This window comes from Castor canadensis, chromosome 6 (assembly GCF_047511655.1).
Source record: "Castor canadensis chromosome 6, mCasCan1.hap1v2, whole genome shotgun sequence".
Lineage (NCBI taxonomy): Eukaryota > Metazoa > Chordata > Mammalia > Rodentia > Castoridae > Castor > Castor canadensis.
This window is the reverse complement of record NC_133391.1, coordinates 162,845,182-162,869,142: the sequence shown is the minus strand read 5'-3', so window position 1 is coordinate 162,869,142 and position 23,961 is coordinate 162,845,182. Positions and strand designations below refer to the sequence as shown.

General features: G+C 40.4%; 1 long non-coding RNA gene across 1 annotated transcript; it reads right to left on the bottom strand.

Moving 5' to 3' along the window:
• Positions 1–1,921: 1,921 nt before the first annotated feature.
• Positions 1,922–21,413, bottom strand: LOC141423940 (uncharacterized). Its single transcript, XR_012448706.1, has 6 exons — positions 21,235–21,413; positions 18,631–19,704; positions 10,708–10,872; positions 10,309–10,397; positions 4,867–4,956; positions 1,922–4,301 (listed from the first exon to the last, which is right to left on the bottom strand). It is a non-coding gene; the product is annotated as an uncharacterized lncRNA (long non-coding RNA).
• Positions 21,414–23,961: the final 2,548 nt, after the last annotated feature.

The window sequence follows — 23,961 nt, the reverse complement described above, 5'->3', positions numbered from 1 at the left end:
CACACATACATACATACACTCATATACATGCTAATAAAGCCATCGATTTTTGTTTTTTGGGTATTCCTTGATATCATAAATTCAGACTGGGGACCATGTTTTGTACCTTATCCTTGTTTATTCTTGGTGTTCTAATTAGGCAAGGATGCGTATAGGAAGCATAGACTTGCATCTGTTTTCTACCTCCTCTTGCAAGAGTTCTGATATGCTTTGTTGGGATAGTTATAGCAGATATACCTTGGTACACAAAATTATTCAATAAACCCTACCACATCTATTATTCTTAAAACTTTTTTCTTTTATTGTTACACTGGGGATGCATTGTGACATTTATAGAAGTTCTTACAATATTTCATAGTTGAATTCACCCCTTCATCATTCTCCTTTATCCTCCTTACCCCCATTCTTGGAGTAGTTTCAACATGTCTCATTTTTCTGTTTTCATACTTAAGTACATAATATTTCTACTACATTCAGTCTCCTCCACCCTTTCCTTATGTCTTTCCCCCCCTCACTGCTACCAACCCCCAGACAGGATCTGTTTTACCTTCTTCTTCTCCGTTTTTGAAAAAAAGGTATTTTTGTTTGAGATAGCTCTACAGGGAGTTTTCTTATGATATTTTCATATATATATATATATATATATATATATGTGTGTGTGTGTGTGTGTGTGTGTATGTGTGTGTGTGTGTGTGTTATAACTTGAATTGGTTCATGCCCTCTATTTTTCTCCTTTCTCCTTTAGTCCCCTTCTTATTGTGATTTCAATAGGTTTAAAATTTTTATATTCACTCTTGTATAGAAAGTGTATCACCCATATTCACCTTCTTAGCTTCCTTCTTTTACCCTATCTCTCCTGTTAGTGACCTTCCCCCTTAGTGTAACCTGTTCTTCATAATATTGCTTATATGTGTATTATGTCTATCTTCTACATATGAGAGATATCATGTGACCTTTGTCTTTCTGAGCCTGGCTTACTTCACTTAACATGGTATCCTCCAGTTGCATCCATTTACCTTCAAACCACATGGTTTCCTTCTTCTTTATGGCTGAATGAAACTCCATTGTGTGTTTGTATGTGTGTGTGTATATATACATATATACACATATCACATTTTCTTAATCCATTCACCAGTTGTAGGGCATCTGGGTTGTTTCCATAGCCATAGTTTGGCTATTGTGAATATTGTGTGGTGTTGCTGGATCACGTAGCTGTTCTATTTTTAGTTTTCTGAGAAGGCTTCATACCATTTTCCTTAGTGGTTGTACTAATTTACATTCCTTGCAGAAGTGTATGAAGGCTCTTCTCTCCCAACATCCCTGCCAACATTTGTTATTGTTTGTGTTCTTGTTGATGGCCATCCTAACATGAGTGAGGTGGAATCTTAAGGTGGTTTGGATTTGTATTTCCTTTAGGGCCAGGAATGTTGAGCATTTCTTCATGTTTTTTTTAGCCATTTCCACCACATCTATCCTAATTCGTGTAAACAAATTCTGAGAGGCCAGATCTTAGACCCACTTGAATGATATTCCATACAGGGCAAGGGTTAAGTCATACCACATTAAGCACAGGAGAAAGAACTGTAGACTTGACCTCTAGGTCTGTTTGCAGAAAGATAGCTGGCCTGGGACTCTAAGCCAGATGCCCTTTCCTGTGGGATCAGGCGTTCTCTCAACTTACGGTCATCTGGATAAAGCATTTCTCCTCCCTGTAGAGCAAAAAAAGAGAGGTGGAGGAAGGAAACAGAAGCATTTTTCCAAGACTATTTTATTCTAGTGTAGGTCAGAACTCTCTTCTGTAGCAACCTGAAACTCAGGGTATAGCATATCTAATTCTAAGATATACTTCCTTAACGTGGTAAGAGCTGTAAGCTCAACCTTTGTGACTAGAAGTGTAGGTATGAGTAACAAATTGGGGTGATGGGCTAGAATTCATAATGATCAAACATATATGATATTTAGCACAAGAGACGTGAAAAAGAAAGAAGTCAAGAAAGATTAGAATGGAACATTTTGGTGATTGATGGATCCAAACAATTGCCTTCCTTACTGTGTATCTTAAATGGAACGGCAATGAGTTATTAAAGAAGAAACTCAAGAATTTCGAGACCTGTGTTTTCAAAGTGCCATTAGCAAGAATAGGAAGTATTAGAAGTATGAGAAAGTAATGGTAAAGATTGAGAATAAGTCATGTACTAAAATAATTTCAGAGCCTGACAGAATGTTCTGGATGCCTATAGATGATTAGAAAGGACAGAGAGTTTTCATATTAAAAACACATTCCTTTATTATATTAAAAAGCATTTCTTTTTATAATTAAAAGATGACATTTTTCCTCTGAAGAAGTTTTGGTTTGTTCTTGGGATTAGAAATTAAACTCAAACCACTAGGGACAGTAATGTATTTTGGTTTAGAATAAGAGTAATGTTTTAGGATAATTCTAGATGCTGACAAAGTTGCCATATGCAATGGTTCAACTACGATAGAGGTTTATTTCTCACTCAGGTCAAGTCTAAAAAGCAGATATTCCTGATCGGTAGGTGACTTGCTTCCGAGGATGATTTGGCGTACAAACTCCATGTCTTAAGTCATGGCTTCTGAGGTCCCCGGGATCAGCTGTATCAAGCTGGCAGACTGAGCAGGAACAGGAAGGAAGCCACACTGCTTCTGACCAACTTGGTGAGGAAGTGGCATCGAATATCTCTGCTTGCATTCCGTTGGTGAAATCCAGTCTCCAAGACGCAAGGGAAGCTGGGAATCTAGTTCCTGATTACCAATGGCTTTGAACACCCAAAGTTCTAAGATGAAAGGGAGCTCAGGTTTGGGCAGACAATTAGCCATTTCTCCAAAAATGAATATTCCAATTTTATTTATGTATTCCATGGTTTTGCAAAACTAACTTTCAAAAACTGCAGTACTAAATATCACCTAAGACCTTATCCAGCGAGGAAAAAATATGAAGGATAATTGTATTGAGGAATATATATATATTTTTTTTCTAAATGTGTCATTGAGAAAAGATGCATTAGGAAGAAGAAAAGGATTCCAGGCTGGTCTCCAATGGAATCTGGCAGTTGTTATCTGTGGCATGTTTCTGGGATTTTCTTGCTAGATGTGCTGGTTTCTATCCTTCAACTGAGTTCTAATTTTAGGACTTTGGTTTTTGATGCTGAAAAAATTGTAAAACTTTAATTTGGATGAATAGGACTAATGGTGCATGATAACTGACTCCTGCAAGCATTGCCAAAGTTGTAGGGAGACATGGCCCAAATGATGGTGGCTAGGGACAGGAGAGAGCTCTGAGCATGTGATAATGTTTCTGTCAAGAGGAGCTAGGAACTTCTAAATTCAGCCTTTTCTCAGACTAGAGTTTTCTACTTTCTCTTCCATTTTTAAAAAGCCCTCCTTAATTCCCTTGATGGAGCTGTGCTATTTTTTAACATTGTGGCACTTCAAGGTATGGCATTTTATCAATTAGACATAATGAGGGTAGAAGGAAGAGTTTGAAGAGTTTGGAGGACGCCTATGGTGTCAGTTTTGGATCCATTTATATCTGATCCTTTAAGACAGGGAGCCAATTGGATGAATGGGAGTGAGACTTAGTATATTTTCTTTCTTATCTTCTAGTCATAGACTCATGCTTTCCAATTAAACTCATTTTGTATTTGAGTACAAGAATGAGAATGCCTTGGTCCATTTTTTCCAGATTCTTTGTTCGTTGTCCTCTTCCTGGCCAGATCAGTTTGTCTTTTTCAGCCACTTGGTTTTGATACTTCTTAGTTGGTTCTTAATTCTAAAGCATCATTGTTTATCTGGAATGAAATGGGAACATCTCAGTCACATTTTAGATGAATGAAGTTCTCAAAAGTCCCTTCCTATCCTGCTTTCCTTTTGAAGGTTGGGAAGGCGAGAAGGAAATGAGCAAGGATTGGAGCTTGGTGCTAGGGAGAACAGCTCTCATGAATACTGGGTTGATGATAGGTCTTTTTTTTTTTTTTTTTTATAAAATAGCTCTCTTCTTATGTGATTGAGTTGTCACAGGAAGCCATTTAGTTGAGTTGGTCCATTTAAATGAAGAAGGGGAATAAGGCAGGGAATCTCTCTTTTCAACCTTTTGACTCAAATTTATATGTGTACTTTCATTTGCTAATCTTTGGATGCAGGGCAAAATATTTTCTTTTAAATTTGAGCACATTGATCAGAGTACATTTTCTAATGTCTTGAGTAAATGAGTTCTCTAATGTAACATTTCTGAGTTCAAACTTCAGTTTCTTTATAATGAAGGAAGAATTTAAAGACACCTGTGAAATAATCAGAGAACACAATTCTATATTTTAGACATACCCCAACCTTAGTCATTTATGGTTGTTTCATGCAACTGATGGCAATTATTGTTAGTTCCTCACTTTTAGTCCATCTCTGTAAAATACTCAACTGTGTTTTCATAGGAAACATAGCTATCTTTCTTTTCACATATTTCATTGGTTTTATAGTAGTTAACTGATTTAATCAAATCTTTAAATTAGAAAGACAAATTCACATAAAAAGATTTGAGAATAAACACAACTGACTTTTACAAGCATACAGAACCCTGGTTGCATTTGAAAACAAACTTGAAAAGCACTAGAAAGCTGTGTGCTTACCAAAGTTAGGTGTTTTGTCAGGTACCAGAAGGAAGCCCACCAGTCTCACATTTTCAGCAGGTTGTAGGTCTCAGTGAATTTTCTTTACAGTTACATTAGAGAATGTTGGTCAACCCAAATGGGTTCGAGAAGTAGGTGTCCACTGGGAGAACTTCTGATCTACCATATAGTTTACAAAGCTGATTGTGTATCTAAATTCAAAACATGGAATCATTGGGCTTACCATTATACATGAGTGGCTCCATGGAAAGATGGCTGCTTTATATGACTTGAGGTACTTGGGTAAAGATGCTTCTAGGCTCCATATTTTTGCCTCAATGATAAAATAAAGTACATTAAATTCCATTACTGAGTAATTTGGGATTAAGCATTACCTTGCACAGGTACTGTCTTTTAAATTGATGTATATTTTAGCTGTTAATATCCAGCTTTATTCTTAATATCTTCTTTCAGTTTCACTACTGGAAGAGCCCTGGAATAAATAAAAGCTTCTAGAAAGACAAAGAGTACAGATAATAGAATTTCCCAAAGACTCTCCTGTTTTCTACTTCTTTTTTTCTCCCCTGAGGTACTGCAGTTGGAACTCAGGGCCTACACCTTGAGCCACTCCACCAGTTGTTTTTTGTGAAGGGTGTTTTCTAAATAGGGTCTTTCGAACTAGTTGCCCAGGCTGGCTTCGAATTGCAATTTCCCTGATCTCTGCCTCCTGAGTATCTAGGATCACAGGTGTGAACCACTCACTGTCGCTCTTTTCTTCTTGATACTGAGCAGAACTGAACTCGAATGTTGCTACTTTAGTAGTGAATAAGAACAGTCCAGAATTTTTCGAGAATCAACCATTTTCTAGCACTGTGTTAGCTTCTGGGAATACAAATGGGTGTTGATGAGTTATGGGCTTCCTGATAAGTATTTATTATAACTCTCCTGGTCCAAAGTTTTATGGTAGGCAAATGGCTAACCTTAATACTTTTTAAAAGACAGAAACTTTAACACAGGGCTTGACAGAAATCAGAATGGAGAAATTAATTCCAGCTGGGGGCTTATGCAGGCATTCAGGAGGGGATTACTTTTGGGCTGGGTCTTTAGACAAAGAAGATGGTGGGGGGTACCATAGGCACCCCATGGAATGCTCTGCGAGTTGCTTGAGCAATTATTTGGTTTATAGGAAAAGCAGTGTGTAGAGTCATATGGTTCAAAGTTTCTTTTTTTATTTTCTTCTCCTGATACAACCTAGAACAAGGGACAACTCTCTCCAGCCTATATGCACTCTGCTGTTTGGGACTGGAAGTCTAGGAATGCCTGTTAACTGTAGTAACCAAAATGCTGGAGGTCTTTGAAGATGTTTTTTAGTGGTCAGAACTTCTAGTGAGAGTTCAAAATGTGTAAGAATATAATCATTAAGAACCTAGTGGCAGCCTACAGCACCTATAAGTATTTGCAGAACTAAATTTGTTGAGCTAAAATTATGCAGGGATAAAGCACTGTCAATTTTGGGGGCTATTTTCATTTCATAATCGTGGATTTGTTCTTGGAATCCTGCGTCCACTCCTCACCACACCTGTCTATGCCTTTTTGCTAGACATTGCACAGCCATTTAAGTAGTTTCCTCACTGTGGGCTGTGATCAGCTTGAGCATTTGGAATTTAATAATGGACAGTGGTTTATTTAGTTGAAAACTCAAGACAGCTGCAAGTTCGTTCCACACTGTACAATGAGTAATAGCCAGATTCCTTGTTTGGGCTGTGTCCTTTGAGCTGTAAGTTTTCAGTGATGATTAAGGTAACGACACCTGTAATAATAGGCAAACTTTATTAATTCTGGATTGAACAAAGATGTTTTATGTCCATGAAATTATTGTCCAAGGCTAGGCTTGTGTGCATGCCTGTAATCACAGCTCCTTGTGAGGTAGAAGTAGGAAGATCACGAGTTTGTGGTCAGCCTGGTTTCACAAAGTTAGTGAAACCTTACCTACCTCAAAAATAAAAGTGCTGGGGGTGTTGCTCAAGTGGCAGAACATTTGTCTAACTCGCATGAGGCCCTGAGTTCTATTCTCACTACTGTAAAAATTATCCTATTTTACAGATAGGTAAACTGAGTCTTAATGGGTTTTTAATCTAAATTAAACTTACGCATCTAGTTTGCTGCTAAGATGCTAGACTATTTTCATTAATGTTGATGGTATTTCTAAGTAACTTATAGCCCAAGGTGGATTTCTGTATCTCTCTGCTATTATTCCTATACAATAAATTAACCAAACACTACTTGGCAAGATATCAAAAAAAATTTTTTTTGGCTGGGTAAGAAGAGGGTCATTTCTCAAGGGGTTTGTGGAGTGCTCTAGAAAGGTCAGGAGTATGGTACATTTTTAATTAGCATATAATAGTTGTACAGAGGAATACATTGTGTTATTTACATACATGCTTAAAATATATCTTAGTAAGATTCATCCCCTCCATTGTTCTCCCTTTCCCCTTTTAACAGATTTCACTCTTCTATTTTCATATGTGAATGTAAAACACATCCACCATGTTCACCCTCATTCATTCTTTATGTCTGCCCCCTGCCACTTATACCCACCCCAGGAAAAGATCTATTTTACCTTCCTGTCCTTTTTTTTTTTTAAAGTATATATTGATAGTCCAAGGGAGTTTCACCTTGGCACTTTAGGCCTGTATGGATTGCGGTTTAATCAAACTAGCCCCTTCCATTACTTCCTCTTCCTCTGCCACCATGCTGCCCATTATTCAACGGCTTACAGTATATTATATTGCATTATATTCACATGTAGATGGGTTGTTTCAATATTTTTCATTTGCTAACATTTTCTTATAATATGTTTCAAAGCAGAAAAAATGAGTTTCAGTTTCATTTCAAAGCAGAAAAAATGAGAACGTTCTTAGGTGGGAAAAGACTTAGGTAACTACAGAGGAAAGGACCAAGAGTGGCACGATGTCTTATTGGGACCATGTGTTGATTGTTTGTATGAAGTTCCAGTCTACTTTTAGAAAAGTCCCTTCCCACAAGCTAAGATGATCATTTGATCACGCTGACACGTAACAAACTCACGCAGTGGAGGAAAGTCCCCACCCTGGAGGAAGCTTGGGGGTCATAACATCCTGTGGACATGCTCCACGCTCCAGAGTGCAGTCCCCTACCCTGCCCCCCAGCCTTCTTGCCTTTCCTCTAGGGCAGGAGGTGTTCTGTGGCTCACCTGTGTCTGTTTATAGTAGTTACAGGACCTTTTCTCAGGGCAAAGAAAATACACTCAGCTGACTTAGGACAAACAAACATTCATACTGACTGTGGTGATTTTTTTGGAGTGTGTTCAGCATTAACTATTCTAGTTTCAAATGGTAAAAAAATGTTTCTGAATACATTGGGAGGTGAATATATGGAACGGTAAATTAGCATACATAGTCTGAGGCTCACACAATCCCTAGGACTTCAGTGGAAATTATTTTATTTATTCATTGATTCATTCACCTTTGCAACCAACAGTGATGGAGCTGGTGCTACCAGCTAGACACCCTGTTCACTCCTGGAAAAGCATTCCTCAAGTTTGCAGTGGAGGACAGGAAAAGGTGAAGAGTCAACTGTGACTTTGTTTACAGTTCCACAGAAGAAATATGGCAAAATACTACATGGTGTAGATTAGTGAACAGCCAAATCTAAACTAGAGTCTCTGGAAGAAGATGTCATGTTGGCCAATCTGAAATGTGAGTCAAGGTTAGAAAGGAACAGGCAATGGGAAGAAGGATGGGTAGAACTGTTCTAGAAGAAGAAAGATACTAATTTGGAATAGGGCTTAATTCATGGAATTGCTTGGAAGTTAGCTTTGTTTTTCTTTTCTTTTTTCCCCCTGGATTTGAACTCAGGCCTTGAGCTTGCTAGGCAGGCCCTGTACCACTTAAGTCACATCTCCAACCCTTTTTGCTTTAGGTATTTTTCAAATAGGGTCTCAGATTTATGCCAGGCCGGTATGGACCACGCACAATCCTCCTATTTATGCTTGCCATATAGCTGGGATGACAGGTGCACACCATCATGCACAGCTTTTTATTGGTTGAGTTGGGATCTTACAAACTTTTTTGCCTGGAACTGCAATCCTTCTGATTTCCACCTCTCAAATAGATAGGATTACAAGCATGAGCCACGGCACCTGGCTGGAAGTTAATTTTAATAGCTAATCATTGTGAGTCCTTAACTAAGCTCCTAGGTGCATATTAATAATTTTAGATACATTGTCATACTTAATTCTTTTTAGTCTTTTGCAAGATAAATATTACTAGATTTGTATATGTGCACTCTGTGACTCTATAAAGAAACAAAAAATTATAGAGAAATTAAACGACAATACAAGGAAGAATGGGAAATAAGATTGAAGTCCAAATTATACTTATAACTGTTTATAGAGCAGTCCTTTTGAGACATTTCCTCCGTTTTGAGATCAACATTGGTGTATATGTGTGGGGTGTGGGTGTGATGCTGCCCACCTTCTAGACGTTCCTGAAACTGTTTAGCAAGTCAGGAATGTCTAAGAGCATCATTTTTCTGAACTATGCATTTTCTATTAGAATAAGGGCTGATCGAGAATGAAATTTTGCCCAACTGATAAAGAGGCTCTTGGGAGGGTCCAGCCCAGGTAGACAGACAGATGTTGGTCTGACCCTACCATGATTTAACCAGACACCTTCACTTCTGTTTGGTCTGGATTGATAATGTCCAAAAGGAAATTCTTGGAAGTGATGTTGTTCTTGGCTTTGTGTGAGTAGAGATATCCTCAGGCAAATTTGTTCCCAAATTTTTTGGTTTATAAACCCCTTTTAAAATCTGTTGAAAGTGATCAATTTTTCTTCCAGCAACAGGTACTGCACAAGAAATTTTGCTCTTAATTTTGGGACACTTTCTCATACCCATGGAACGGGGTTAACCACACTTGGTCTCTCTCTCTCTCTCTCTCTCTCTCTCTCTCTCTCTCTCTATATATATATATATATATATGAAAGGAGATGACTGCCTCTCAAAAGAGTCTTTTTAGATGTTGGATAATCTAATCTGAAACAAGTAAGATGAAAACAGTTATTATGAATGACAGGGATACATTCTGAGGAACGCTGCATTAGGTGATTTAGTCATGGCGTGAACGTCAGAGTGCACATATACAAACCCGGATGGTGTGACCGCTGGATGCAATCAAGAGACATGGTAAATACCAGTTATATAAGGCTGCTGCAGGTGGAACATGGTTTACTGTTTTACAGTAAACTTTTTTTTAAATAAGGAGTATGTGCTAAAATTTACCCTTAAAAGACTAGTATAGTAAATACAGAAACCAATAACATAACCATTTATTGTCATTATCAAGTATTATGTCCCTTACATAATTGTATTTGCTATCTTTTTATATGACTGGCAATACAGCAGGTTTGTTTACACCAGCATCATCACAAACGGGCGTAATGCATTATGAGGGGGACCATGTGACTAGGTGATAGGTGCCGCTATAATCCTATGGGACATTGACTGAAATGTCATTCATTACTCAATACACGACTGAAATTAGTAAGGCACTCAATCAAGTGGTTTATCTTTCTGTTATACTACATTTGGAGGGTTTCTTATGGGAAGAAGTGATGCTTTTTAAATCCTTTAATCTGATACTCACTTTTAAAACCAGATGGTGGAATGTCTTTGGAGCAAAGCAGTGAGAGATTGCCTTCAACACTGTGCCATGCTTAGGTTATCTCTTTTCTCCTGAGAACAAAAGCAATATGCTTTCAAAAACTTAATTGCTAAACATGGTGCACGCCTGTGATCCCAGCACTCAGAGACTGAGGCAGAGGATCATGAGTTTGAGACAAGCTTGGCCTACATAGTGAAACCCTGTCTCAGAATCAAAACAAAACAAAAACTAAAAACAAAACAAAGTGAAATAGTAAATCCAGGAGTCTAGTCCAAATTCTAAAAATTGCTAAGTCTTAACACTAAAAGGAAAGAAAATTAACCTTTGCTCTTCCAATGATTCTTAATAGCAATATCCTTAATGATTGTGAACATCGGTTACCTGAAAAAGGCCAGCACTGGAGCCACAGTCAGTTTTGCATATTGTAATTGCATTTCTTAATTAGCTTCTGCCTGAAGTCAGAAGTTATCATGAGTTGCTTTTGGGATCCAAGCCTGTGACTCTCCAGCCTCTGCAGGGCAGCATCCAGTGTCCAGGTGGGGGTGCCTAGCAAGAAATAGTGGTCTCTTTAGAATATTCATGAAAAGTTAAATCAGAATGATCTGACACTACGTATTCAGGAAAATTATATTCTATGAAAACGTACTCTTGGGCTAGGGGTGTGGCTCAAAGTGGAACAGCGTCTGCCTAGCAAAAGTGAGGCCTGAGTTCAAATCATAGTACTGCTAAAAAAAACACCCCAGAAAATTCAATACCAAATCAAACTCCTCAAAACAAGCAAACAAAGCTTTCATAAGCTTTAGTTTTTTTCTTGAAATAATATTGAGTGGAAAGGTATATTACACTTAGCTCAGTTTTTAGTGGTAGATATGCATGGTCTATTTGTGTGGGTGGCAGTTCATTATCTCTAGCAGGCATTAAATTGCCAGGGAGGCTGTTAAAGTAAACTGTGCAATTCATGAGAAAGCTACACAGGCCTTCCTTACACTGCCGAAGAGGAGCAAGGCCTGGTAGGCTCTGGATCCACTCTCCACTAATTTGTTTAGCAAATGAGCCTGGGGAACAGTGTTACTCACAGGTTATTAGGCTTTCTGGGTTGGTAATATGATTTGTTGTGATTTAAGAAGAACTTTTTCCATCCAAGGGCACCCTATTGGATGTTCTTGTGCATAATTAGAACATTACTTTGCTTTTGACCATAAGCATATTCTTCTTTAGTTATTTACTTTTGTGTGTGTGTCAGTTTCCAATAAGGGGGCTACAGTAATTGTGTGACTTGCTGAGTTTGGAGCCTAGCTCAATGAAGAGATCTCTTCTGAGTAGTGGACTGGAAATTACAATCTGATGTATCTATTTCCCAGGAGCTATTAATTGTCAACAAACTAAAGTTAGCTTAGATGTCAAGTAAGCGTTGTTTTAAAGTAGCAGAACTAATGGCTCCTATTGCCAAAAAAAAAAAAAAATTCAAAATAATCCATATACCTTAACAATTTATTGTTTTAAACATAGCCATTGGGTTGTACAGCCATCACTATAACACAGTTCTAGAACATCTTTGTCACTTTAGCAGTTGCTTCCCATTTGTGCCCTGGGTACCCCATCTCATTTATCTTGGAAAATATTTTCCTTGAGCATCTTTGTTTATAAAACTTCTTTTATGGAAGCAGTAAACAGATACACAGTAGTAAAAACCCATGACTGCTGTGCTAAGAACATGCACTTAAAAATGTTAATGGGATGCCTATAAACACTGTTCTGAGGCTGCTTTTGCAGTTATGAACAAAACAGACCCAAATTACTGTGTTGGAGTGAGCTATGTCGGAATTTATTGATAACAAATTCACAAGCTACGTTGGTTTTGTCAGCTTTAAGTCACTGAGTACTCTTGATTTCACGTGAAACTCGGGACCATTGGTAATCACATGTTCTTTCATTCCATTCCAATATTAATAACTCTTGAATCACACATTGTGAGACACATGGTGATAAATAGGTTACAGAGTGGCTGAGAAAGTGCTAAAGCAGCCTCAGGGTTGAAAGAAGCCTTACTGAAGACAAGGACAGAGAGCTGATACAAATGCAAAGAGTGTCACTGTAGGTGGCTAGATAAAATATTAACAAAGGAACCCAGCCACAGAGCCCCTGTGGAGCAAGGTTACCAAACCACTGTATTAATTCCAGGCCACGGCTGGCTCTAGACAGTGGGCCTTGTCAAGCAGGGGAATGGTGCTCAGCTCAAGCCCTGGGGACAGAATTAGGAACTTTTGTCTGTTTATCTCTTGACACATACACTAAATGGCTTGGTGACTGGTTGGTAGTAGGTAAGTGTTCCTTCTTTTATAGGATCCTGGTAAGGGAATTCATCATTCAGTGGTCTGGTGTATTCAAGAAGCTCACAGGCCTGTTTTTTTTTTCGATATGGTTTTGATATGCCCCTGTATCCATGAATTCCTAATTTGATTTAGTAAGTTCATGGGTGGTAATTTTTATTTGCTAAAAATAAACCTCATGGTTTGTGCTGGACATATGGCAGTGGTTTAGTTGCACAAACAGGGTGCAGAGCCATCCTGCCTTACCACTTGCACTCAACATGGAACAATTATGGTTTCATAAAATGGAGGCACTCAGGGCAAAGCATAGCCTGAAAGCTACTGTTCTGTACAATATGAAGAAACTTAGAGTAGGGCACAACCTAATCTCCACACTGTGCCTTCTGAACATCTTTCTAGGAGAAGGGGAGAGCTAACAAATAAGATAAATTGAAGAATCTGTAGTGCTGGGGAGGTAGCTCAGTGGGAAAGCGCTTGCCTAGCTAGCATGTATGAGACCCTGGGTTTCATTCCCAGCACTGCAAAAACAAAACGAAACAAAAGAAAACAAAAAAACAACAAAAAAGTAATATGTCATAAGGAAATAAGTGCTACAGAAAAAATTAACTCAGGGAGAGAATGAGGAATGCTATCATTGCGAACACTGGTACTGCACTGATATGAAAAATTTATTTGAAAGGAGTTATGTTTGGGGGTGTTGAGAGGACAACATGAAAAGGTCATTAAGAGATGGTACTTTGACCTGGAAATAGAACACCTAAATTCAGTTGCTCATCCACTGCGAGATCCTGGAAGGGGATATAGGAACAGAGAATAAACAACGAAGAGCAAAACTGAGAAACAGTCCACTGTTTACTGGAGTTTGGTTCCCTACAGAAACTCCTTCTGTGAGAGTGGCTGGATGCCCAGGGGGAGCTCCTTTAAGACAAATGTCTCCTAGAGGTCTGGAAAGTAGATTGGCTGCATTGAACTGCTTTCACATTCCTAGGATGCACCAGAGTCCTTGATCTTTGATCAGCTCTCTGCAAGAAGAAAGTAAGGGCGCTTACTGCACCATTTGTAGAGTCCCTGTTCCAGATCTCATTCTTTCAACAACTGTTAATTGAATATCTATGAGAAGTCTTCATGGTGGTGGCTTCTGAGGGTCAGAGGTGTCAAGACAAAGATGTTACCTTCATGGAAATGATGACATATTGGGGGAAACATTTCAAAAATAATTTCACCAAACTGGGAGGGCCTGCCGTGCGTGTTTGTGTGTGTGTGTGTGTGTGGTGATTAGAGTTGCAAATGTGGCAGCCAAATGGGTTGGGTCAGCACCCAGCTCTGTTATCTTGGGCAATTCAATCACTTTAGGCCTCAGCTTCCTTATTTATAAAATGTAGGTTAAAATAATGGTATCTATAGATCCCATGGGGATAAACACCCTGTGTAGCAAATACTAAATAGGTGTGAAACTATAAAGGTTTTCTCTAAAGAAAAAAAACAAGGCCAGGTTTGCTTAAAAGGGAAGAATCCATGTGCACAGCTATGATTCCTGGTCTCCCTCTGGAAGACCCCGTCACAAGGATGTGGGACCCATCTTTATTAGCACTCCTTGCTTGGGAGTGGAGCAATTTACCTTTTTTCCCTAATTGACCCTAGGGGAGGAGAGAGTACAGAGTGAGGAGAGTGGGCAGGGCCTTAGATTTCTCTGAGGATAGGTCAATGTCCACACTATTGGTTAATTTCCTTGTACCACAATAAGCTTGTGATCCACCGGCCTGGGCAGGAGAGGTCAGTGCAATATGAAGCAAGGATGGCCTCACCATTCTTGCTTTTTTTTCCCCTTCCCTGGCCCAGGATTTCTCCTTTGATGAACAGAATGACACCAAGTCATCCAGGACTGTCAATGAACAAATGGAAGCTGTGAATGAATCTTTCACTATCCTGGACAAACTGAAGAATTCAAAGGAAATATGCTTTCATCTTATTGCCATGGAGAAGTTTAAAATCAGAAGAAAGCAAGAAAGAGAAAGAGAGAAAGGGAGGAGGGAGGGAGAGAGGAGAAAAAGAAGAAAATGTAGTACACATACACAATGGAGTTTTATTCAGCCATGAGGAAGCACGAAATCATGTCGTTTGCAGGGAAATGGATGGAACTGGGAACTGTCATGTTTAGTGAAATTAGCCGTCCCACAAAGACAAGTATCACACTTTTGCTTTCACGTGTGGACGTTAAGGAGGGGAAAAGTACATGAAAGTGAAAGGAGACCAGTAGGGATGTGGAAGGGGAGGGAGAAGGGGAAAGAAAGGGTAATAGAGGGGGGTAAATATATTCAAAGTACATCTTATGCAGGTATGGCAATATCACAATGAAACCCAATGCTCTGTACAATTCAGACACACTCACTTAAAAAGAAGATCGTGACAAAAATCCACATTGAACATTCTGGAGGAAGGCCTCTCAGGAGAGGTCACTCACCAGTGTTCTTTATTGTCACCCCAGGGAGCTGCTCATGCATTCCTGGTCCCTTTCACTGCAGTTTGGGAGGGAATAGCTCTGCTTTAAGTTGGGGTGTACAGTTATCTCCAGAGGTGCAAAGCAGGGCTTCAGCTCCCCTGCTTCTTCTTTAGCCACAAATCATTACTAGAGATAATCAATTACTCTCTGAATTGTCCTACTCGACTTTAAAATATGACAGTGAAAATGACATTTTATCAGCACAAAAGTATGTTAAAGTTTCTGATTTTCTGATTTATAACTACTTCAAAAACAAACAGCAAATAATACAATGAGACTCTTTTTGCAACATACAGACGGCAGGGTGACACTGCCGTTCTTGGCCAGCTCGTGACAGTCTCTACACCTTTGCTTTGTTTTGGTTGTGCAGTACAGAGAAAAATTATAAGCATTTTGAGAAGACCTTATCTGGCAATCTCAGGGCACTCTTCAGACAAACTTACTCGAAACTTGCAAGAGATGCAGCAGGAACTGTTCGTATCCCAGTGCACTCAGCTGTAATATCTTCCTGCCGTGTTATCCGTTCACTCGCTGCATAGCAGACCATTGTACCACAACTAGGTGTGTGGGACCAGCAAGCCTGGGTCTTGCTGGATGTTAAACTATAGACAATACGTGTCACATATTGTTGTAAAGCGACATGAATGGACAATGGAAGGTTTGCGTTTTTCTTTCTTTTTTTTTACCATGTTAATCATTTTCGGTGTATGACTCAGTGACCTTAGGTGTATTCACTATGTTGTGTAACCACCACTTCTATTCCATCCTGTTGTTTGAAAGTCATTTCCAAAAGCTTGTCATGCAGCTTCAATAGGGCCACACGTGCATCTCTCATTTATGCTAAAATCGCAATTGCAACCATGGCCTACCTGTTAGCACTTTAGTTACCACCATTGCAATTTTGATTATTATCTGCCTCCTCCTCCCTCATAAGTTAGAGCTCTTTGGATTGTTCTTTCTTAGCTGTGTTTCCAGAAGATTCAGAACCCTAGAGAGGCTTGGAGTTGGAGTTTGCAGTTGTGGCTCTAGGTAGTGTTTTCACGACTTTAATTAGCTACTTACCCTAATTTCTTTACTTAGTATCTTACCTGTTTCCTGAGCTAATCCCAGTGAACTAAAATCTCATTAAGTTTTTTTTCCTGAGGAAAATGAGAACATTCCACTCCTGTTAGCCTTTTGTTCTTTTTTTGTTATTATTTTAGTCAGAATAGGAGAAAAAAAAAAAAACAAAACCAAAACCAAAAAACTCTGGAGAACCAACTATATCTTTCCTAGTATGCAAGAAATAATTGTTGATCTAACTGTTACTTTTTCCTTGAATGACTGTTACAATTGTCCTGTGAGGAGGATACTGTTAGCGCTATTGACAGCTGTTGAGATGGAAGCACAGAGAGGGTAAGAAACTGCTTCCGGTCACACAGTGCACAGCCAGGACTTAAATCCAGGCAGCTGACTGCAGAGCCCACACTAAACCTCTGCAGGACAGGGCCTTTGAATTAAGCTAATTCTTCTGCTTGAACTATGATGCCTCCCCAGAACTCCAGTTCCATGAGCAAATTTTGTGTCACAGACAAGAAACAAATAAGTGAACTGGGAAGTAGAGGTACTCTTTTTTTTTTTTGACTCTAGTACTTTCTTAACCTCCTTATGTCATTTGGACAGATCCCATAGCTCTTCTGGGTCCAATTTCTCTCTCAATTTCATATGAAATAATACGCATGCAGAAATGACCATGAAGAGCCAATTGCCATTAGCGCTATGGTTTGGAAATGAAGTGCCTGGCCTCCAAAGGGTCACGTATTGGAGGCTCGGCCCGGATATAAGCAGTGTTCAGAGGAGGGCTCTGACTTCATGACGGATGCAATTATTGGCAGATGACGGAAACCTTAGGAGTTGGGGCCAGGTTGGAGGAAGTAGATCCCAGCGTGGGCAGAGGGTAAGCCTTTGAAGGATGTTCCTTGTTCTCTGTCTGCCCTTCCTTTCTGTCTCCCTCTGCTTCCTGGATGACATGTGTTAGGGAGTCTTCTTCTGCCACCTCTTGCTACCATGAGGTCCTGACTCACCTCAAGTTCATTGCAATGTTTTCAGCTGACCTGGACTGAAACCCCTAAAATCAGAACTAAAATAAATATTTCCTCCCTTTCAATTGTTTCTCTCAGGTATTTTGTCACAGCAATGAAAAACTGACATATACAACTGTGTTATTTGGAGACAAACAGAACTGGCTGCCACTTAGTCTTACCCAGAGCCACTTTCTAAGCTGTCCTTTTCTTTCTGCACAATGGGAATAACCGAACATACCTTCCAGGGTGGCTGGTGGTACGCAGTCTTCAGCAATATTAGTTCTTACATTAATCTGAAGTTCTAGAAACCAGCACTCTTTTGTAAAGAAGACTTTCCTTTCATTCAGCAGAGGACGAAGTGAGGGCCTAAGGCCCATAAGCCTGTGCCCGGCAGGGTTGAAGTCTTAGCCTAAGTCCCTCTAGTGGTTTATTTGCCACTACGGTCTCTGAACACATCTCATTTCATTTCAGAAGCCACCAGACTGGCAGGAGAAAAAGCAAGCAATACCCAAGTGTGGAATGTCTGACTGGCTTTTAGGATAAAGACAAGAATGAGCGTACAGATTGTATAGTTGGTGCCATGGGCCTGTAGATGCTCCATGAGCACAGGACCTATGGACACACAGTGGGTACTGGACCTAATCTTCCTGGGGCCATGTAATTTGGAGCAAGAGGACAGTTGAGATGGTGTTTGCAAGGTGACCCTGTCATCTGGAGGAAAACGTTGCTCTGCTGTCATGTCTGATACGTACAAAATTAAAAAGCAAGTGGTGATTCTTATTCCAAGTGAAGATTATTTTAAGAAATTAATAGCTCAAGAAAATACTAAGGATGAAATAGCAGTTTCTAGGCCAGCTAGAAAAATGAGATAATACGACTATCTGTGGGTCAGAGAGAACCATCCAAAACAACTACCTTAATTAAGTTTGTTTTTTGGTTGGTTATGGGATTTTCAAACAATGGCCTTCACATCCTGCTTACGCCAGCTGTTAAAAACAGCATTTGGGTTATTGTTCTCATCTCTCTTGAGCATAGGCTATGGGGCCAGCTATCTTTGTACACAGAGCAACTTCCTCCTAAGGAAGGGAAGCTGGGAATGTCAGAGAGTGGCAACACCACACAGAAATATGAGGACTCAGCTTGAAGCTTTGTCCTACGAGGACTCCACTACCCAGTCCTCCAACAACTTTCCAATTCCACGCATTTCTTGTGCACTAAACAGAGGTGGAAAAGTGCAAACGTCCTTAGGAGACTTGTTGCTGTGCAGCCTTGCTCACGGTATAAACTGTTCGATGAGGCCACAGAGAGAAGGCCTGAGAGTAGTGAGGGAGGAAAAGCACCAGACCGAGAACCCTTAAAATCCATTTCATCTTGACCTTCATGCTAACATGACCAGTTTTCTAGAACTTACCTTTCACTCAGCACATGTCACTGCCCTGTGTCAAGCAGACGCTAAGCTTTTGAAATTACAGTCTGTTTAACCGATTTAGGCTGAATAGTTGAACAATGTGTTAAATTTCCTTGATCATATTTCGATGCCCAGTGCGTGACTCATTGACCCATTCTGAGGTGACATGTGCCTAAGGCAGTGGTTCCAGAGAGTGGTTCTCAGACAGCAGCATCAGCACCACATGGGAATTTGCTGGCAATGCATTCTTGGAACACACACCTGCTAAATCTGACAGTCTGGAACAGCCCTCCGGGAGATTCGATGCACGTGGATGGATGGTTTTCCTAATTTCAAAGTTTTCAGGCTGTGGAAAGTTTGGTAAAAAGTCTTCTGACCTACTTTTCCTTATAGTTTGAGTTTTCAGGTCCAACTTGCATAGCTCTTTAACTAGGCAGCATTGCAAGCTGTCTTTCACCACCTGTAACATAGGTGTCTCTAACATCACCTTTAAAATGTTCTGTTTTCTACCAAGGCCACAGGGCTGTGACAGTGAAGAGAGTAAGGCACCCTCAAAGAGTCTGCAGACAGGTGGGTGCAAAGATTACTCACACTACTTACAGGTGGGTAATAAACGTCCCTGTGGGGCCCAGAGGTACATCCTGCTCCACAGGCAGTGAGCTACAGATAAGCCAGGTAACAGATGGATGGTCCCTCGCAAAAGTAACCAAATAAGTGCTGTCGCACGTCTGCTGTGTCACCAGGCTTTTAGAAGTCTTGCCATTTGAAGAAGGAAGAGTTGTCTGCTGCCTCAGGAAGGCATGAGAACCAGGTGAGCACATCTCTTCCCAGCTCTGTGTTCAATAGCATCGTGTCCATATCAGTCCGGGTGGGAGAATTTACACCACGGACATTGACAGACCCTGTAATGAGGACTTCTTAATTGTTTATTTTTTTTGACGTCTGGTTTATATCACACCACTGGATTCAGGAGATACAGAGCTCCCCAAAAGGCCTTAATGACTGAGCTGTCTCCCCTGGAACATCAGCCTTTGGAAATAGTGTTCGTTTCTCATCCTTCTGCTTGTAGGATGGTACCTGTGCAGGGATTAAAGCAGATTTGTTGGAGGATTTCTTTACACAACTTGTCTGTCGATGTTTTTGCACCTGAAATAAGGCCTCAACTACACACCTAAACTTTTCTTGCTGGGGACCACTGTGGTGTGTGCCAGGTACCCATCTCCTGTCAAGAACCACCTGTTGTTGCTGCAGGAGGGAGGCCTAAGAAGTGTCAGAACTGGTGGGCTTGGTGTGACTCCCCTCATCTCTGTCTTCTTCTTTTTTTGTATTTTGACCTCTTGTCAAGTAGAAATGGAGGTTTTAGTTAGACTATTTCCATTTTAATTTATAAAGTTAATGTTTACTAAACTCAGGATATGACCCAGGCATGGTGCCTTATGACTTTTAAGCATGTCCTCATTTAGATTTCCAGATGCTCCAACACATGGGGACTCCAAGCTGGAGTTTGGAGAGGTGAATAAAAGCTGAGCTCACAGAGGATTTGAACTTGAACTTGGTGTGTCTGACTCCTGTCTTTCTCCCCAAATCAGAGATGAGGCCATAGGGCCCAACAGAGGTCTGAGTCACCAACACCAAACTAGACTTGGAATTAACCTTGTACCTAGTTTTCCCTTTTCTCAGGTTGTGTAATCTCTCTGGTGCCCTTCTGTCCTTTGTGTAAACTGACATCTGGTGGTCTGCCCCATCAGGTCACCAGATGGGCCCAATTAGGCCTCAACCCAGGATTAGACAGAATTTAGGTTCAAATGAGGACAGCCTTCTATTGATTAGTCAATCAGTAATTTATTTAGCTCTTACTTGAGTGACTTTACCTTAGGATCATCCTCATAGCTTTAAAAAGAGCTGTTTTAGGCCCTACCCCAGAAATCTTAATGTGTAAGACCTGGAGTTTTTTTTTTTTTTTGGTGGTGTTGGTGGTACATGGGCTTAAACTCAGTACTTCACAGCACTTGCTAGGCAGACGCTCTACCACTTGACCTACACCCCCCACAAACCTTTTTTGCTTTAGTTATTTTTCATATAGAATCTTTTATTTTTGCCCAGGGCCAGTGTGAACTGTGATCCTTCTCCCTATGCCTCTTGGATAGCTGGGATAACAGGGGCACACCACCACTTCCGGCTTGTTTTGTTGAGATAGGGTCTTGTTAACTTTTTGCCTGGGCTGGCTTTGAACCACAATCATCTGATTTTTGCCTTCTGAGTAGCTGGGATTACAGATGTGAGCTACTGTGTCCAGTTCATAAAACCTGGGGATTTTTAATAAGCTCTAGAGAGGGAGAGATAGTTACAAAATCCTCCAGAATTAGAGACCTAGAAATATTATAAAATTATACAAAATATTATGAATGTGCCCCTGAGTTCTTGAGACAGTATAGAAAATCCTTTGGGGCCAAAATCACAGAAGGAAACAGAGGCTGAGTTTGTACCCATACCTGCTGACAGATGGCTGGTGAAAGTACCAGTCTTCAGCCCATCAGGGACTACCATCTGACAATTATTTGGTATTAGATACACTACAAAAAATATCACTCCTGAAGACATATTCACTTATGCTGTTGCAAGATGTGGTTCATTTGTTTCATGGCCAGATAATATTCCACTGTGTGACTCTGCCATGATCTGCCTCTTCACAGCCCTGTGAATGGAAATTTGGGATGTTTCCAGAATTTTCCTGGTATGCTGTTATGAATTCACACCAACATGTCTCCCAGCACGTGTGTGTCAGATTCCCACTAGGAACAGAACATATTCAAGTCAGAACTCTTTTTTCTCTAATTATAAATACCATAGTATATTTGGATTTTTAGGATCTTAAATTATTTGAGAAATTTTGACATCTGAAATCTTGAAAAGATTGGGATTACCATTGCTGTTGGAATAAAAAATTGATCAGTTAGTTTTGATGCATTTTTTAGTCAAAAAAGTTAGAAATCTTGCAGTGTTTATCTACAATGTCATGTATTCAAGGCAGCTCACGGGCAAAGGATGAGTTGTAGAGCACGCGTGAGGCCCTGCAAAAACTGCTGATAAAGCATTTATCATTCATCACCTTTGTTTAGTCATTCATTTTGAAGGCTGTTTCTGTCCCTGTGGAGGAGGCATAGCAGGAGTGCACTTCCAGCTACATCTCGGCCATGGTTGTGTGACAGCCTGGGTTCTCAGGATCCAGAGTGTGGACAATGGCCATGGCTCCCCTATGCTGTTCCCTCGTTGACACTGTAGGTCCCTCCATATCCCCTTTATCCTCTTCTTCCTTCCCTGCACTCACGCTAGGGTTTGAATATGGTTTGTTCCCTCTGAAGCTCATGTTGAAGTTTAATTTCCATTGGGAGATATTCGAAGGTGGAACTTTAAGGGCTAGGTCATCATGACTGGATGACCCCATTCCTGCCATTAATGGATTGCTATGCTAGTGGGTTATCTTCTGTTTTTTTCTAATAAAGAAAAAAGTTTGATTTAGCTAAGGTTTGGAGGTTCAAAGTCCAATCAGCCAAGCCCCATTTGCATGATTTCTGGTGAGGTTTGCAGAGGAGGGATTCTTTGCATTTGAGTTAATCAGGGAATTGGTTACTATAGATTTTTTTTTTCCTGTGGAACAGACTCCTAATTATTTCCTCCCCCAATTTTTCCATCTTCTGTCTCCTCCATGGCACATAGTGGCACTTCCAGCCTCCACTTGCTCAAAGAATGCTTTGGTATCATACGTGTTAACTTACAGTTGCTGCTGTAAGATATTACTATATATATTTTTTTGTTCCTACTGGGACTTGAACTCAGGACGTCACTCACTAGGCAGGTGCTCTACCACTTGAGCCATGCCACCAGCCCTTTTTGCCCTGGTTATTTTTAAGACAAGATCTCACTTTTATGGCCAAGCTGGCCTGAACCACAGTCCTCCTATTTATACCTCCCATAGAGCTGAAATGAGACGTGCATGACACTGTGCCAGCTGTGGGTTGAGATGGGGTCTTCAAAATTTTTGCCTGGTCTGGCCTCAAACTGTGATCCTCCTTATCTCTGCCTCCCATGTAAGTAGGATTGCAGGTGTGAGCCACTGTGGCCAGCAATACAGATTTACTGAGTTACATTTTTAGATTAGAAATCCAACATGGATTTCTCAGGACTAAAATCAAGATGTCATCAGATCTATGTTCCTTCTGGAGGTTCTACAGAAGAATCTCTCTCTACTTTTTCTAGCTTTGGGGGCTGTCTGCATTTTGTGGTTCATGGCTCTATCCCTTCATCTTTAAAGTCAATGACTTTGGCAGAGTTGTCTCAAGCTGCTGTCTCTCTGATTGTCCCTCTCTGCTTCCCTCTTTTACTTTTAAGGACTCTTGTGATTATATTGGGCCCATTATGATAATCAAGAATAAGCTTGGCTACAAACTCAAGGGATACAGCAATTAGAAAATGATTCAAAAACAAAAGAAATTTATTTTTGGATCATGTAACAGTACGAGGAGGAAGTTGTTTGTTTTAGAGGATGGATCAGGAATGAATGCAATGGTATTAAGTCACCACATTTTTTTTAAATTTTGCAACAGACAATTGGAACTGTATTAGTCCATTTTCCATTACTGCAGTGAAATGCTTGAGGCAGGCAACTTATAAAGAAAAGACATTTAGCTCACAGTTCTGGAGAGTCAAGGGTATGGTACTGGCTTCTCCTTGGCTGTGGTGAGGACCCTGTGGCAGGTGGCAGGAAAGCATTTAAGAGGGAGGGATCACAATGCCAGGGAGCCAGGGAGGCTGGGGTCCCACAGTCCCTTCCCAGGACACATCTCTGGTTGACCTAAGGGCTTCCCTCTAGGCCCCACCTCTGAAAGGCCCACCCACTCTCAGTGCTGCCACCCTAGGGACCAAGATCCCAACACATAAACCATGGGGGTCAGCACTCAGAGCATGTCCAGACTCTAGCAGGGACTTTGGTTGTGTCTTTTCTCTGCAGTTCTGGAACATGGATCCATTTTCTACAGTAAGACTTTCATGTGTTTCCTTTTCTGGAATCTGCATTGTCACCTGTGAAATTACATGAGGCCCCTTGCTCAGCAGCATCTCAAGCTTGGCTTAATGCCCAGTTGTTGTTTAACTTCTTAAATTTTATTTTTGAACTTGTGTTTTGTAAGTGAAATCTAATGGGACCATGGTGCAGAAGGGATGAGTGCAATCTCTGGCTCACAATTGTCCCTGGCTGTCCCAATTGCGTGCACTTTTTTTGATGTCCTCTGAGCTGAGAGTGCAGTGAACTCACAGTGCATGATGGTCACTGAGACC